Source organism: Homarus americanus, unplaced genomic scaffold (assembly GCF_018991925.1).
Source record: "Homarus americanus isolate GMGI-L3 unplaced genomic scaffold, GMGI_Hamer_2.0 scaffold46197, whole genome shotgun sequence".
NCBI classification, from domain to species: Eukaryota; Metazoa; Arthropoda; class Malacostraca; order Decapoda; family Nephropidae; genus Homarus; species Homarus americanus.
Window position 1 is genome coordinate 2,844,362 of NW_024723050.1, and position 13,659 is coordinate 2,858,020.

Genomic DNA, 13,659 nt, shown 5'->3' on the forward strand with positions numbered 1-13,659 from the left:
TAGTGGTGAACTATGTTGAAAAAACAAAAATTTTCACAAACAGATTTCCAGGAACACAACCCCTTTGTACTGTACAGTATATTCGGGGATACCTTTATAGATAACTCTAAGAGGGATACATCACAATATTAAGTTACATATGGTTACCACAAACACATCCTTAAAACTTATTAGTTATATTTAATCACCCAAAATCAGTATGCATTACATGTGACAATACTCCTGAACAACTGCTACAAAGCCAGTGACATCAGTTAGATTACCATAATCAACAAGCTAGTACAAAGTGTTTACAAAGTACTGTATCCTGATGTTTGTGTATACTGCACTGTACAGTCCTGTGGGAAATTTACACATCTAAAACATAGATATATCATGTATTCCATATTCTGAACACAACTGCACTGTTCCATTTGTTGATAAAAATAACTGTGATGTATTCTTTCCAGTTCATCCTGCAAGTCTGAGCTATTGCATACATGATGAAGAATACAATTGTGTGCAGAAAATGCTGGGGTGCATGCTAGTGTTTTGGATGTATAACTTTCTTAAGGGACACTTTGATACAATCAATAAACTTTGCAAATAACTTGTATATATTTCACAAGTTACCAGGATACAGTTAAGGAAATTTTGATTCTAATGACCCAAGTACAGTATTATGTGGCACAGGAGTATTTCTTCACTTGTGCACACAGTTGCAAATACACTGCATAAGGAGGAATGAAAATGCTTTAAAATAAGAGATAAATAGACATTCTTAAAGATGATTCCATGTGATGAATCAGACACAACCATTCTCATGTTCCCTAACAAATGTACATTGTGTCCAACATTTACACTATTATACTGGTCCATGATTATTCATATTATACAGTATACATATTTGTGTTTGTAGATCTCAACTGGTGTGAACTTAACTACTGTACTGTACTAGTATTCAAAACGAAAGTGTCAAGCAGTTAATTTCTCTTTAATTTTTTTTAATTCACACAAGCCTCTTCCTGTTATGGAACAGTACAAGGTGGCTAGACAGGTGCTGATCTTCTAAGTCCTACCTCAACAGCTAGTGTGTTATCCCACCCCTTGATAATCCACCTCAGGGTGCACAGGGAGGGAACTCATTCCTCCAATCACAGGGATATGAACCTGTGACTACAGTATTTACTCACAAAGTGAATGCTAAACCAGTAGAACTATGGAATCACTGTAGTATTTCCAAACTAACCTAGCCCGTACGCCACGCCCCTCGTCTATAGCTACAACATCCTCATTGAAGTGCTAATGCCTTAAAATCATTTGCATTTTGATATTCCAGATATTAAACATTATTTCAGAGAATAACAGGTCTGATTACCAATTGTAAACACATTTAGTTGGAATAAATAGACAGCTACATGGAAATTTTCTATGAACCAGTCAGCTATTTTTATAGAAGAGGGGCGTGGGTTACGGGCCAGGTTAGTGTGGAAATACTATAGTAAATGTAGTGTACTTGTATAATGTACATATAAAATAAACCTCTTAAAAATTCTCTCAAATGCTCTTACCAGTATCTTTAATGACTTTACATCTTTGTAAACATACCTAAATAAACTGTAATCTGTATTTAATGTTTGGTGGGTCAAGAATAAGCTGAAATTGAAAGAAAGTGTCTGTACCATGATCATACATACCAAAGTCATCACCAGACACAGTACCAGACCTTGTCAAATTCATGTGAACTTTCATCTGCATGTTCTCTTCTACCATGTCCAGTATTTGGCCTCCTCTCTTACTGATAAAGAGTATTTCACTCACTAAAGCTCTGACCCATTATTAGTCCGTTAGCTTGTGTAGCAGAAAATGGGTTTAACTGTATTGTCGGGTATACTATTTTAAACTTTCAGGAAATATTCTTTTAGCAACCCTGAGTAGGCAACCACTTGTGACCAAATTTTCTTGAGTCTCCAAGGGCGGCCATTTTGAATTTCATAATCGCCGCCCTCTACTCGTACTTGTGTATACAGTACAGGTGCTCCTCTACTTACGAACGAGTTACGTTCCTGAGGCTTGTTTGTAAGTCCAACTTTACTCTTGTAGATACCAAATATATTGTAAACTATGAAAAGATTATGGATATTTAGTATAGCTATATCTTTTAATACAGCCTTAAAACCTGGCTCACTCTTCTCCTCTTAGGTAAAGTTTGTTCTATCTGGAATTTTCTTCAAAATAATCCAGTCTCATCCACATTAAACACCTGCTCTGGCAGGCAACCCCCCTCAGTGATGATGTTTGTACAGTATCTCTGAAAGTTTTATAAGTTGAACGTTCTTAAGTAGAGGAGCACCTGTATACCAAAGACTATATATGAAAGATAGGAAATAGCTCGAGCTTTTGGGTGTGCGTGTAGTAAAGGCCTCTGAGGCAGATGGTGTTGGTGTCGGTGAGAACGTCGTCTGTTTGTTTACCAAATAAGTCAACTTGGGTGGAGCCAATTTTGTACACAGCAGCCATGCCTCACCCATGTTTCCTGTGCAGAAAATCCAAAGAAATTCATCCTACTTTTATATTTCATCGATTCCCTCGACAACAGGAACAGTTGAGTGTATATATATATACTGTAATGCATAACTAACACAATATATGAATGTTGGGGTGTGTGCCGGTCTGGAAACACTGTATCGGTCCCAACGGATGCGGGTGCTCGTGGGCCGTGGGTTCGAATCCTGGCGGGTTGGTGTTGATTGTATGTAGAAGTCCGCGTGTTTATTGGGCTAATGAAATATATATATATATATATATATATATATATATATATATATATATATATATATATATATATATATATATATATATATATATATATATATATATATATATATATATATATATGTTTATAAATCGACTATTCTGTAATTATTAAATGATTTCCACATATACAAATTATTATTTATTTCACTGGGTTGTATTATTAGTAAATTATGCAAAAATTATTTCATTGCTATAAATAACATGACAAATACTGTATAGTAAATATGACATACATTGGCCATTTTGAAATCCAAGTTGGCCAACCTTAGGGGTTGAGGAAAATTTGGTAACAAGTGGTTTCACATTTAGAGATGTCAGGAGAATATTTTCTGAAAGTTACACAGAGTTTACCCCAAAACACACATAAATTTCACAAGCTCATGGACTATATCTTCAAAACACACATAAACAGACTTTATATCAGCAACACCTTTACACTAATATACTGCATATCTCAGTTCCAGGTGAGTATAGGCATATATATATATATATACGGGTATATTTATTTATATATATATATATATATATATATATATATATATATATATATATATATATATATATATATATATATATATATATATATATATATATATATATATATATATATATACATATACACACACACAGTGGTCTCGTTAACTAACACAATTGCTCCAGAAGGTCATTCGTTAACCTAAAATTTCATTAACCGAAGCCATTGTTTCAATGGGTTTTGGGTAATTCGTTCCAGCTCACCAAAAATTACATACAAACTAAAAATAAATGCAGTAAAGTACACTTACTTTGAGGTGTGCATGTAGAAGGCTCCTGGTTGATGATGATGGGAATTAGAATGGGGGTGGAGGAGAAGGGAGAAGAGAAGGCATTGGGGTGGAAGAGAAGTCACCCCATGCCGCCATTTCACCCATAAAATTTTAGTTCACTTGATGTAATTCAAGATTATTTTCTTTAAATCAACACTGCACTGCGCTATATATTATCAATATGTAAAATATATTTCAAAATGACCAATAATTTGACTGGAAACACAGAAAAAAGAGTTTATGTTGAAAAGTCTCAAACAAGATGTTCCTTCCTCTGAACCTGTAAACAAACTGACGCCAAGCTTGGTGTGTTGAGTGGCTGTTTGGCGCGCATAAAACTAGTTTCCTGTACTTCAATTATGTTCAATAATTGTTAAAATGACTAAAACATTTAATATAAAACTTTTAAAATGATTGAATAGTACAACCTTCTTGATATTTACTAAAATGGTAAGGAATTTAAGCCCTAGAACCAATTACTGTATTGGTGGACTAATATGACAGCTAGTGAGCAAGCGAAAACATGTTGAGGGGCGCTCGTAAGGAATTCGTTAATCGAGGGATTGCTCGTTAACCTACTCGACTTACGACCACCAGGACATACAACCGTCCCAGTCGTACCAAAATTTTTTCAAATTACGTATTTTCGAGTCCCGACGTCAGTGATTGAGCTGTGTATTGACAACATTTTTGTTTGTAATTCCGTTTAAAATAGCTGGCATGCTTAAAAGTGAGAGTTTTGTGGTGCTGAGAAGAAAAAGAGACACCCATTTTAGATTTTCTATGTATTATTTTCGCATTTTCGACTTACAACCTGGATTTGGGCCCTAACCCCGTCGTAGGTGGAGGAGTGGCTGTAAAACGTTGGTAACAGCACTGATGGTCCCACTAAAACATCGATTATTTTTATAACAACCGTAGCACCTTGAAGCTACAGTACAAGCCAGATCTTAATTTCACAGTTGTCTTAATACACAAAGGTGGAGAGATTCTGTTGCTAAGTTGTTAACAATAATTGCTTCATAGAAACAATCAAATGTTCATTTTAAGAAATCAATATATTTATGAAGATCCAACAAACATATTTCTTTCATTTAAATGTTATATGTAAATAATCTAATTACTGTACTATTATTCACCATCATATGAGGTTCAGTATGCAAGTTCACAAGATTTTATGAGCAAACATATAACACAACAAATGCATTTTTTTCCAACTACAAAAATATGTATTGTATATCAAATAGCTTCTGGAAAATATGAACTCTGCAGGCTATCATCCATACAGAGTAATACATAAAGGTTTTCAATCAGTTTTTTTTGGCACATAGTTTCACCCTTAATTCTAACAAATATTATGAAAGTGACTCCTGGGTTCAAGCCCTGCAGAATAGACCCTGGATCTTCCCAGTGTGTTGTAAGAAGCGACTGAAAGATGCAAAGGTGCTGAAATCTTATGTCTTAGTGCACATATAGTGTTCCTCATAAAACCCACTAGCTGATGGTTCATGTGCATCTGTAATACAGTATGCACCACCACCAGCTGTAGTTTTAGGAGGAAATAAAATACAAAAAATACTTATATGTTACTGTATATATATTTATATATTTTGATATTGTGTTCGTACTGTTGGTGTACTAAAGTTATGTGGGATGTCTGTTTTCATATACAGTACAGTATAGTCTGCATCTACGCGGTCAATTGAACCCGTGGAGGTCCGCGTAAAACGAGAAACGCGTAAACGAAATAACAGAACATATGGGATTTATTGAAATAGAGACTGGGCCGACTCCCAAACTCCACGTTTCCGACACAATACGTACCTTGTAGTAAAAATAACATCATAATTTTATGATGGTATTGACACACACATAATATCAAAATAAAAAACTACAAATATAAAGGTGTTTAACACTTACCTTAGTAGAAGAGATGGGCCGGCACACGTGGATGGCGGCTGGTTCCGAGGCGGAGGGCAGATTAGAGGCCCTCACGTGAATCACTATCACTATTCACAGAGGTTTGCAGGGCCTCCCTGACAAACCCCTCAAAGCCCATATCCTCACTGTCACTATCACTGACTTGGGCTGGCTGTGGTGGGTTGCGGGCGAGACTAGCATTGATGTTGTCGTGATACATCTGGACATACGGCTCCATAATTTTCGACAGAAGGTTATTAGACGCTTCATACTGATGCTTGACTGTGTCTTTGTCAAGGATGAGCTTGATTTTCTCCGCCAACTCGATGACTTCCTTCACATAACCATGGCTTGGTCCAGGTAGTACAAGGTTTCTCGGGGGTGGTGGGGGTCCAGCGGAAGCCATTGTGAGGGGAATAGCGGGCACAAGAGAGAACAGTATACGCGGAGAACTGAGAACAATGAGACTGGCCCGGCTAGGTCAGCGACTTCTTCCCTCTGGTGGCAGGGCACATCATGTTACACCAGACCAATCACAGCTAGCGGCGGAGGGAGGCAAGGATGTGTGGCCCAATCACAGTCCGATACGTCATATGACATCAGCGATAACGTAAGAGCAACCTAATGCGCACCCTCCAGGCGCCGCTTCCCACGTAAATGATGGAATGAACCGAGTAACTTAAAATTTTCATTCTGGCAAGGTGCCGAGTAAATGACCAAGCGCATAAACCAAATCCGCGTAAATGCAGACTATACTGTATTTACTATTAGATTGGAAAAATAATTACTTATAGATAGGTCATGTGAACATTTAAGTCAACTCTGTCATTGGAGTATACTGTATTGTTATTTTTTTTAAAGTGTAAGAACCTAACTTACTTCTGACAGGGGTGATAATTAAGAAAGTTTGATAAATACTGTACTGCTCTACAGAGTCTGATAGAAATTCCAAAAGAGTTATGATAACCATAGTAAGGCATGACACCGTTATTTAAGCTCTCATCATAAATTAAAATACCTGGAAGTCTATGCCAATTCATGGATGAATTTTACAACAAGTTTATACAATCCCCTCAAGAATATATGTTGTGTAAGTTTGTCACAAGATCTTACTTTTTCTTTACTCCTTTACTACATGAAACTTGGCCATATTCATTTAAAATACAATTAACTCTTTCTTTCTCATGGGGCTGAAGAAAAGAGGTAAGAAGAGAAATATTATGCTTGGGAGACAAAACTAATAGAAAACTCAGAATTAATAATTACCGGTATCCCTCGATATATGAAGGTTCGAGATACGATGATTTGCTAATATGAATTTCCTAAATTACCAAAATCGTTTTCATGTTATGAAAGCTTCTCCTGCTTGTACGAATTTGGGTCCCAGCAAAAATTTAAATCACGCATCCCAGGAGGCCACATCCCCCTAGCACTCTCCCTACCAGGTTGAGGTAAGAGTTATGTTAAGGTTATTTTTCAAATCATAATTTCAGGTATACAAACTTAACGTCTTCACATTTTTTTTCATTCAGTTACATGCACACACAAACCAACATACTGAATATGCAAAAAAAGTAAAAGAAATCATTGGTCAAAAACAAAGGAATTAAACATTTCTTTGTGTGTGAGAGTGAGAGGGGAAGTGTTGCTAAGGGTTGGCAGAGGCGGCCAGGCTGCGTTGTTATGGTGACAAGAGGGCGGCCACATGTGAGTCAGTCAGAGTCTATGCAAATGGAGCCACTGGCAGTTAAGTTAAACTTTGATTTAGCTTTTCCTTAATAGTTTTACCTGCATATCTCCACATAAATAGTATTTTATTAATGTTTTTAATGTGTTAGGTATATATTACAGAACTGTAATTTTGCACGGTTTATCATCAGTTAATGTACGGGTTTTTTTTTGTGTGTATGAACCAATTTCATGTTTTTGGGGTATGGTACTGGAATATTTTCATCATCGGGAACTGAAGCATATTTTACACATTTCTTCTATTATTCAAAATACGAAAAATCACTTGACGGAAGATTTTTTATTTATCTTTTTAAATTGACTCATTCATATATCAAGGGTACCACCTGTACCTGTATAACAAAACTTAAAAATTAATAGCAAAACCACTGCTAATACATAAGCAGTATTTCCTTTGTACAAAAAACACATGTAATTAATTGACAAAGTAGAATAAATTATATTCTATGTAGAGATTTCAGTAAATAACTTAAAAAAATATTTCCTTAAATTGTAAGATGCATTAGCTAAAAATATGACTAGATTCTAAAAAAAAAATAATAATAATAATATTGCTCCACAAATTTTATTTTGTTTTATGAGCAATTAATATACCTTAACACTCTGGCACACCGCCATGCTTATAACAAGTACCCCTCCAAAACATGGGCTAGTTGTGATCTTCTTGCATGGAAGAGCCAAGCTCAATCTCATTTTTCTTTGGATAGATTTTTCGGCAACCAATTCATTTTTTTTTCGTATAAAACCCAACTATATTATATGTAAAACTGATTGTTCTTTCATGTGAAACAAGAAAAAGTGACAAAAAATTAAGTAAAATAATTTTGTCAATGTGAAGTCATGCATTACAGTTTTCAATACAAAAGTTTTATTCAACAAACAACCAAGTAAGGGCAATAAGTGTTAGATAAAAAAAACCCTTTGTATTAGTGAAATAAAAATTTTGAGTAATATAAGGCTGGTAGATTGGAAAAAACCCAAGGGAATATCTAGATTTTTTCACAAAATATTCACTCTTTTTAGTTGTTGCCATTATTTTCATATATTTTCCTTTGTTTCATTATTCCATTGGTTAATATAAGTGTCTATGTATATTATGATGGTCTTAGAATTTTTCTAGAATATATGGTTTGCCTGTAGGTGATTTTAGAAAAAAATCCATCCCCAGGTTATGTACTGTACTGTTGTATTATGCACACTGGCTCGTAACATACTATTCATTAATCATCTTTGTAATGTTATAGTGACATTATAAAACTATATTTTAAAACAATATTTCCTCTCAGTGAGCAGACATTCATTACCACACAGGATCATTGAAGTTGAACGGAAAACAGGCGAACTGACCGACTGCAACATGGTTGTATATTATGAAGTGAGGAGATGACTATTGTGGACCTTAATCTCTAAAAGAAGAAGCAATTTAATAAAGAAAACACACAAAAAAGAACTCAGAATAAAGATTAAATATTAAGAAAAAATAACCTAAGACATTCTACATCATTGATCAGTAGGGACACACACACCACTCATGACCAAATACTTCTTATGTACATGATGGAAGCTACTCACGACCACCTATCTTGTATGTATACAATGATGCAAGTGAGAAATATACACACTTTTTCTAGTAATTAGATTCAACTTAATCCTTGTACTCCATGATGTGGTTGAAAATACAACAGTGATTTACTTAACATTGAAAATGTTAACTCGCTTTACTTTGATTCTATCAACGAATTTGTATCCAAAACACCCCAGTCTCCATTCCAAAGAATTCAAGTACAGTAAAGCCTCGAATAACAACGGTAATGTGTCCTCCAATATTGAAGTGTAAGGTGAATCATCGCATCGTGAATCATTAATTACCATCAAAATAATGCACTAATAATGAGATGCGTTCCCAAGTGTGACCTTTTCATATCTTTTGTGTGGCTTTTTACCCTCTCTTCCCCCCAAAACAATACAATTAATGAAAATTGCAAACTATATTCTTTAAATAATGTTTCTGAATGCACCTTATACAATATAAATTAATAATAATATGGTCACACAAGTGGAGATGGGACGCCATTGTTTTTGTTTGTGTTTACAGCCGGGAGTCCGAGACGCTAGTTCTACACAAGAAAATGAAGAAAATAAGACCCTGGTTGTAGCTGTAGTAAAATTAATGTAAAAAAAATTATATATTTGTTTTAGGTAACGTTATTTAATGTTAATAAATGGAACAATAGAAGTAACTAACTACTAATGGTAAAGAAAAAAAGTGAGATGGATTGGGAACGCAAACATGTACGTGCGCATTTAAGGACACCGTGTCATTTATCTTTTTAAGAAAACAGTCATGCGCCAGTTAACGTCCAACCGATCAGCGTCGATGCATATAAGTCCGTGCCCCTGACCACCACTCAACAACCCTCTCATGGAGACAACATGATCCTTCCCATACTGGCCAGATATTGAGTTAAAGGAATATCCTTCCTTGGGCTTTAGTAAGCATTTGCCTCCAGGTGTAATGTTAACCTACATCTATTGAGGATAAAATCTTTCACCTACAAATTCCTACAAATTGACAATAACACATTTGCTGTAATCAGACATATCTAGTTGCCTCAACAATTGCAACTCCAGTTGCAATTGGGGTAGCAATTTCAAATTCTGTGTCATTACTAAGGAATAATGAAGTCTCTGGTGCACTGCACTCTAAGATTAAGAGAAAACGGACTCAGGCGTCCTGAAGCGAGAGAAAACGGGCTCCTATGATGGGGGACACAAGCACTCACACGTGCCACTCATACTGACAGACTTGACACTCACTTACTTGACAAGTTTTACCAACCATTAGTTGTGTACGTTATCTAGTGAATTTAGTCAATATTGTACAGTACAAGTACACTGCAATACAGTGGTCCCTCGGTTAACAATGGAACAAACCTGTACTGTACATGTACTAAATGATTACGATACTTAAATTGTTATGTCTATTGCAAATATAGATTGTTTATACTGTACAGGTATTCAAATAAATCACTATCTTATAAGAATCCCAGTAATGTAAGTTATATTCACCCAGGTCATTTGGGTGGCAAATTATGAGAAGAGCTTAGTCACTCTCACGCGCCAACTGTCAAATCTTATCTCAAATAAATAAACAAACACCAGACACTCTGTCACCTCACCTCCTCACCCCCTCCCCTGCACCCCCTTCTCCCGCCCCCCCTTCCCACGCTCGGCTGGCTACCTCCCTCCTTGTGTTCCCAGACAAAAGATTGGTGATTTCTTTATATTTATTTTATATAATATCTCAGACTAAAGTTAGGATAATATAATTTGCATTGCTGAAATCCTTGCAAGACAGAGATTAATTTGAATATAAATGTCATATATTTTGCTCGAGAAAAAAATTGTAGTACATTAGTGTATAATACTGTAATACATTTTATAATACAGGTATAAAGTTTTTCAACTGTATTTTTGGGTAGATTTACATAAATTTCTTCATTTATTTTCATCCATTTACATGCACACATCATACTAAAAGACACGTAAAAGAAATACATGACCTTAGTGCAAAGCTGGAGTGCACGTACTAATTTGATTACGGTACTAAAATTGTTATGTCTAGTGCGAATTAAACTTGTTTATATTCAAATTAATCAACATCTTACAAGAATCCCAGCAATGTCAATTATATTCACCCAGGTCATTTCACTGGCTTTTTATAGGAGAGAAGCTTAGTCACTTAAGAACTGATAAATATACACGCGTTAAACCTGGGCCTGTGCCAACTGTCACACCGCTCCCCTCCCCCCACGCCCCCCTCGCTCACTCCCTCTTCCCCATCTGCCCAGCGTTGCTGGAATCCTTGTAAAACAGTGAATAATTTTAATATAAACGTCATGTATTTTGCACAGGAGATAAAAATTAATCACCTGTATCACATACACATAAGTATAAATACAACGTTTATGTGATGATCGGACAACGTCCATTTCGATTAATGTCACGTTTCCAAGAACGTATCTAGGACGTTAACCGGCGCATGACTGTATGTACAAAAGATTCATTATTATTTATTACTGAATATGAATTTGATTGGATTAATCTTTATATGTGCGAAATGAACAATAAAATTCATTAATATGTAGAATATTAAAGCACATGAGGAGACAAGACGGCATTGTTTTCGTGAGTGACAATGGTTCTACATAAGAAACTGAAGAAAATAAAACCCTGGTTGCAAGTGAGGTAAACTTAATGTAAAAAAATTTAATAATAATAATAATAATAATAATAATAATAATAATAATAATAATAATAATTATAATAATAATAATAATAAACGTTTTATTAAAAAAGTTTGCAGCCCAAAGGCTGAAAATATACACTAGACATAAATGACTTATTACATACATTGGTGGTTTAACAAAAGCCTTCATTAGAGAAAGGTGAAGGAACATACAGTGAACATACAGATTAATGTTTACACACGTGGATCATGTAAGCTTAGGTGTTGAACAGCAGACACGTAGTGTAGTAACTCCCTCACAGATGGCGTTATGAGGGGCATCACGTGGAGTACTAGTTCCCTCACAGGTGGTGTTGCGAGGGGCCTGATGTGGTGTAGTAATTCCCTCACAGATGGTGCATGAGGGGCCTGATGATGTAGTAATTCCCTCACAGATGGTGTATGAGGGGCCTGATGTGGTGTAGTAATTCCCTCACAGATGGTGTTGTGAGGGGCATCACATGGCATAGTAATTCCCTCACAGATGGTGTATGAGGGGCCTGATGATGTAGTAATTCCCTCACAGATGGTGTTATGAGGCGCATCACATGACATAGTAATTCCCTCACAGATGGTGTATGAGGGGCCTGATGTGGTGTAGTAATTCCCTCGCAGATGGTGTTATGAGGAACTTCACATGATGCTGCAGCAACCCATTCACTACGTGGTGTCGTAGCATCGTGGGGACACCACGTGGTCTATTGTCACAGGACTTCACTCACTCAAGTGGGTGAGGTGTGGTCCCAGGCCTCTCTATCGTGGAGTCTCAGGGGAATTATCTCTGGGTACCTGGGACCTCACTGTGTGAAGGTTAGCTTGGGTAAGACTCAACTGTAACTGCCGAGTTGTTTTTCACTGATCTTAAGCACTGTTCACCACTATTCAACACTGGTTCCATTCCTTTCCCAAATGAAATAGTAACTTATGGCGAGATCTTGTTGATATTCCGGTGGGGAGGAGGGTTCAGGGGAGGGAGTTGGTATGGGCCAACATAATAGTTGAAGTGGCTGCTGCTGAGCAGCGCCAGGTGCGTTTGACCCGTCTTGACCCGTCGGTATGTATGTTTTAAGTAATGTTAATAAATGGAACACTAGAAGTAGCTAACCACCAATGGTAAAGAAATAAAGCGAGACGATTGGGAACGCCAATGTATGTACAGTAAGTGCGTACATGTGAAAACATATCATCATTTCTCTACACATGAATATGAAAGCAACACTTATTTACTGTTCATATATGTTTTAAATAATATTTACGAATGTAAAACAAAAATTCTACTCACCAATGGTGGTAAAGTCTAAAACATAAGGACAGCCAATGAATATTGTGCGAGTTTTTACTCAGATGACGAAGTCATCAGGTTCAATTCTGGCTGAAGCTGTAGCTTTCCATAAAGCTGTTGTTGAAACTGTTACTGAACCTGAAGTTGCTATTGAAGCTGAATTTGATGGTGTAGCTGAAGTTGGTGGTTTAGGCCTCTGAATAATAAAGCTGTCAAAAGAACCTTGCACAGCTGCTTTCTTTTCTTATTCTACATCTTTATGTAGAGGTCATTTGTGTTTATTTAAGTTTTAATGTTTTGTTCTGTTAATCGATCCACTTCAGAAAATATGTTCATTGCCTGCTCCATATAATATCCACAGACCTCTCACCTTTTTTACATCGTTTTAACACATCTAGTTTCTCGGCTAAGCTTATACACTTTCTTTTAACTTTTGAAACTACACTACCATCACTTGCTCTCTTGCTCATGTTGAATAGGGATGCAAAAATGGTGTAAGAAACCTGAGAAAGTTTTTCTCCTTTTCCTGTTCAGATGCGTGAAAACAAAGGGTCCGCCAGCTGTGATTGTTTATACTAGTGATGCTGGCATCACCACTAACAAGCCCGGCAGCCTCCATGCGCAAGGCTTTTTTTTTATAATATTGGGAATTAGTTACTATTTATAAAAAAATTTAATATATATTTTTTAATTTTGTCGTAAATACGAAGAAAATAATGGCGTAAATTGAATTGGGTCCTAAATTAACCAGGGTCTTGGATATGAATCTCCGTTAGTTGAACCGTCGTTATCGGAGGCTTTACTGTACTGTACTTGTA